This window comes from Haliotis rubra, unplaced genomic scaffold, assembly GCF_003918875.1.
Source record: "Haliotis rubra isolate DU_JTF1 unplaced genomic scaffold, ASM391887v1 Scf665, whole genome shotgun sequence".
Taxonomy (NCBI): Eukaryota; Metazoa; Mollusca; class Gastropoda; order Lepetellida; family Haliotidae; genus Haliotis; species Haliotis rubra.
This window is the reverse complement of record NW_025767374.1, coordinates 99804-105811: the sequence shown is the minus strand read 5'-3', so window position 1 is coordinate 105811 and position 6008 is coordinate 99804.

Below are 6008 nucleotides of genomic sequence, written 5' to 3'. Positions count from 1 at the left end.
CGAATCTGAGGGTAAACCTGGATTCATCGCTAAAGACGACTCGATTCCAGTCTCTCTGGGTCCATCGGAGGTGACGTTGGGCCCACAGCAGACGTTGACGTTGATGAAACGGCGTCAATATTGGCCCACGATATGGACGTCGAGAATGGAGATTGTCAGCCCGCAACCGATTTCGAATGGTCTGTGAGGACAGTCGACCTCTAAACATCTCAGCCCTGGTTCGTGTAGCTGGCAGACATCTATCACGTAGGAGACGTAGGACGATTTGACGGTCTTCTGCTCGTGACGTCACACGTGGACGACCCGACCTTGGGTGATCAGAAGTGGTGCCAGTTTGTTGTGGACGACCTCGCAAGTCATACACAGTACGACGGCTGCATCCCATTGCTCTTGCGACGTCAATAACTGATCTTCCCGCTTGCAACATGCCAACGGCACGTTCACGTTGCACATTTGACAATCGTGGCATTTCAAGTACCGTTAGAACTGTGGTTTAAAAGTGTTTTTTCAATTCTTGAGGCCAATGCAAACACGTGCATATGCAGAAAACTTCGATGCGAAGATCACGTGATCGACTGCACGTGTAAAACCTGATTTGGCACTAACGCCATTTGCACGACGAATGGATGGGTTTGAGTGGGTTTTGCTAACGTTTTTCTAGAGTCGAAAGATAGGGATCCCATTTCGGATACATAGATGTATCATCAGAGAAATATTATTCATTATTTTTCAAATTACATTTTGTGAAGTTTCTTTTTTGACTCAGTATATAAGTATCTTCTTGCCGAAGGATGTGTTTCAATAATTAGAAGATAAAGCTACTCTGTTTTCAATTTTGCGTGAGGTTTTAAATTAAACATTTAGCGGTCTTAAATCAACGATAAAGGACCGCAAAATTGAAAACAGAGTAGCTCTATCTTCATTCTAGCACAACTGATAAGCGTTTTAAAACCGGAAATCGCTTGGAATCGTCCCGTTGAGGGACAGGTTGTGTAATGAACAAAATAAGACATTTTCAACAACATAAATGCTATATTTCAGGAACCAGTATGCTTGTTTTTGTAACAAGTAGCATACATGATAAAAAAAATACAGTTTATACTGTGAGCAAGTACAATTATTTGATTTTTCTCAAGGGAAGGGAGTGGTAGGTTCCGTTCCTATTTTTTTTAACATTGCAACATAAAAAATATACTGTCCAAAGAAAACAAACTACTGTTTATTCAATGCAATAATGTAACACCTAAGAGCTTGGTTTTTATAATCATAACTCCACACGACCGAAACCAGCCTATTGTTTTGTGTGCCGTGTTACTGTACCCCCCTGGCCACACTATAATGGAATCGTCTGACCTACTTATTTTCTTGGAAGTAGACAGTTACGCAACAGTTTGAAATGGCGGACGAGGCAGTGTTTACATTTTGCGAGAGGTTGAAATTCGAAGTGACAGTGAAAAATACTTGACTGATCTGATCGACCTATGACCTGTAACTCATCAAAGACTGTCGATTTTAATGACCGGCGAGTGTCGATCATGATTTCACGTACGTGCCTCCACCCCGGCATCAACGGAAGAGTGACAGTGCTGCTTTGTGTACATGCGATTTCTCGTCCCATGCCGGGAATACGCACTGTCTTCCGCAGGACGAGGGAGTTCGATGTTAAATCGGTTACGCGTTCGGCTTCAAATGAAATTTAGAGACTATCAATTCGGTCTAACATTCATCTAATTTCCAAACACAGTACGTTTATCTCCTAAATCATTTCTTCCGGACACGACCAACTCGTGGAATAGTCTACGTGATGAAGCAACTAATGCACGCTCATTAATAGAAATTAAATCATTAATCAATCGTTCTGATAAAATTATGAATAACCTGGACTTGAATTGTGGTTCCAGATTCTGCCAGATTGTCCACCGCTACAGCGACTTAAACGCGGATAAGTTTAGGTGCCATGTTTGGTTTAAACATATTTTATTCGGAAACGAAAAGGATTGGCAAACATGCCTGAATGGATTTATCAATGCCGCTCCATAATACATGTATAGGTTAACATTAATACATAATGTTGTAGATAATAATTATAACAAGCTGTGAAAATAAATACAAGTTATCTCTGAATGATAACCATCTTGGATATTAACAAATTACCTTAGTTTTGTTTCGTGGCCAGCTGATACAAAGAAGAAAATACAATAAACTACAAAACTTTCATGAATCAAATCGTTTCGATGTAATAATGAATTGATGCACTGACTGTAGAGTATCCATATTCGTCTGATATGATACAGGGCTATTACTATTTAGCACATCCCGCACGGAGAAAAAAAGGGTATTTCTTAACTATCAGAACATTATTTGTTTTGAATTTTTGTTACAACATAAAGTAATTCGCACGTAGGTGAAGTATATTGGTACATTTTAGGAGTAATAAACAACCGTCTTTTTAATTAATTCTGGAAATTATAGCAACGATATGTTATAAGAATCTTGCGTCCTTTAGTAAACGTGGAAAGGTAATGCAATAAATAATAATCTAATCAATTACAAATAACTATTTAACTGATAGATATATCAGAGTCATATTATTTTAAGGCAGAACTAGGCAAACAAACACTATATACATATCATGGCAGAACAATCACTTGGTACTTACTTAGCTTGCTGGCTCCTGCTTTAAGATATATTTATTTTTTTAAATAATATATTTACTAATAAGATAATTCTGAAAGTGATCACAGTATCATAACTCATTACAGTTATTTCAACATCAAGAGAATTTGGATAAAACAAAGGCTACGGTTTGGTTACACCCTGGTCAGGCTTTATTCAGTCTTGGAAAAGAATACCTTTAAAATATATATTTAATATATTTAAGCCAGATTTGATGTAATTCTTGTTAGAAATCATCAGCTTTTGAGGAGGTAACCAACATTTGAAGACTGGACTAAAGCAGTGTTTATTAAGATGTTTGTTGTGGACAAATTGTTCAAGGTTTTATATGGTTATTTGGAAAATGAACTTCATATGAAATTGCACACTGGTTTGCAGGAGGTAAAAGCTTCAAGACATTTCCATGTGTGTCTTCCTAAATTTTGTTATGACATACCAAATTTTGAAACAACTTTAATATATTTTTTATGACACTAGTAAGTTTCTCTGAAAAAGAAATAGATCAAAATTAGTGTTATGTCCTCTAGGGATATGGTCTCAGATCTAATAAAACATTCTATTTCAATGATTGTTAATCTTTTGGATAACTGTGGATCCTCTGTTCAAAGATTTTGCATCACTGGTTTCCTAGACGATAGGTCAGTGTGCAGATACAAACTGTATCTTGGATCTTCTTTGTGTTGTGGTGGTGTGACAATACGTGTACATAAACGCTGGCAGTATAGGAAGGCAAGTATTGTGGAAGTTTGTTGTAAATTAGGATTCCACAGCAAAGTACACATAGAAAAATACATTGGAAAGGGTGATTAAATATATGTATTTCCTTCTATTCAGTGTCATTTTAGGATGCTGCTGGATATTTGCTTCTGGGTATGCCCAGATACACCCATGGAATCAGACTGTTTACAAGCCCAATCACCTTTTTCAGATTCCCAAAATAAGATCAAATAAATTATGCTGACAGTGTGATTGATTTGTTAACATTAATATATACAAATAAGGTTCACAAAGTAGTAGTTGATGTTGTCTGCTTTGTTTTTATTTTACCATTCTTTTAATTCATTAAAAGATAGAAACCCATGCTTTCAGATTATTGATTTAACTAAATTTGACTGACTGACTGACTGAGTTTAGTTTTACGCCGCTTTTAGCAATATTCCAGCAATATCACGGCGGGGGACACCAGAAATGGGCTTAACACATTGTGCCCATGTGGGGAATCGAACCCGGGTCTTCGGCGTGACGAGCCAACGCTTTAACCACTAGGCTACCCCACCGCCCCAACTAAATTTGAACAACCGATAAATAAATAAAGGCGCCACACGCAGTGTTGACAATATGTTTATAGATACCGAAACGATTTGCAACTTGAACATGTGGTTGTGTTCACGGTTTTCCTTAAAATTACGATGGGAATTTTTGAAAAACAACAACAAACAACATAATTCAGTTACTCTTCCCTGCTAATATCTTTGACGGATGTGCATTGCCAGATAGATAGATTAATTGGTTCGAAAGAAAATACGCATCCCACTCCCAGGAGCTGACCGAGACGATTTTTCATGGGGCATGTAACTCATTTTCACTCGCCAATTAAACCTGTCAACTAAAATATATTAAAAATCAAATGCGTAGAACTTTCTTCTTTAAATATCATTCACAAACGACGGATACCAAAGTACCACAAGCAGAATTCATCAACAATGTTCGCAATCACGTTTCGCCGGCAGTGACGCCTTTGTGATTAGTCAGTGGTTGTCCCCACTAACGTCGAAACCGAAGTGGGCGGGTCTTATCGGCCGGGACTGGATCGGTCTATTCTTTCCTTCTGTAGCATTTTCATTGTCAGAGCTACCACACCCAGCCCTTTTGTGATAACCTTTTCAAATTTGAGAGTGGTATGCCAAGTGCACTGTCTGCGCATGTATTTATTTCTGGTATTAAATTTTATTTGAAAAGGAAAAACGTACCTTAAGCCGCTTTTACATGCACACATATACTTACAGGAGCATATTTGCTTATGTAAGTAAATTTACTAATGGAAAGTAAATTGACCATGTAAACGTCACAAAACGAATTTACTGACGTAAGTATTTATACTCCTGGAGTAAATTTACACCTGCTCCGGAGGTAAAGTAAAAGTATAATTACTCCTGGAGTAAAATACTCCAGGAGTATATTGACCTTGTAAATGACACTTTTGATTTACTCCTGTAAGTAAATGAATTGCATCATATCTTCAAATGTACTATTATTCCATTATGATTATGTTTTATCAATTTTTCATCAAAAGACATAAGTTTCCTTGGAATTAAATTGTTTTCATAATCCGTCTTTGTTGCTTTTTTCAATTTCTTTTTGTACGACCATGTTACATGACATGGATGTTACTTCATTTATGCTATGGTTACACTATGCCCCCCGGCGGCCACAGCAGCCCCGTTTCACCGAAACGTAGTGCGCCGTGGGATTTTGGTCATCTTTTCCCTCCAAAGTCAAGTTTTCTTCGGTCCGGCTAAGTTTTCTCACGGTCTTTCACGGTATCCGTGATGGGCCGTTGGGATAAACGGGCTGCTGAGTCCCGGAAGCTCAACGACACACTACGGCTCGGCCCGCAGTCCACTTCGGATGCCATTACGTTTCCTCCCGGCCTGTCGCGTCCTGATGGGTTCCCTCACGTTTCTCACGTTTTAATGTGGCCGAACGTGACAAAACTTTAAAGGACCGTGAGATGCCGTTTGTCCATCCCGTTTTGTCCCCGTTTCACTACGGGGCTGCCGTGGCCGCCGGGAACATGGTGTAACCCGAGCATTAAGTCAGTTTGACAGCAATATCAGTTTCAGGAGTTTATTTAAAGATTTTACATTTTATCTCAGTTGTTCAAACTGTCTCTTCCTTTCCTGTGAATAGAGCGATTACTAATTTCTTCTACATGTAGTTTGTAACAGCCCTGCGGATTGACCGCCTCCGTGGTGTAGTGGTTAGAGCGTCCGCCCGGAGAGCGGAAGGTCGCGGGTTCGATCCCCAACCGCGTCATACCATAAGACGTTAAAATATGGTACTTGTTGGTCCCCGCCTGGAGCTCGGCATTAATGGGTACAAGGACTGGTCGGCTCGGAGTCAGTATAATGTGTCTGAGTGGGGTATTCATGCTTCACTGCGGCATGGTATCTCAGTGGGCTAGCACTATAAAACCAGCTTCAGTCTGGGCTAGTACAAGCAGCCGCACATACACATACGCACGCATGCATGTCGTCATATGAGCGAAATATTCTCAAGCACGACGTTAAACCCAATTTCACCTCACCTCACCTCACCCTGCGGATTGTACA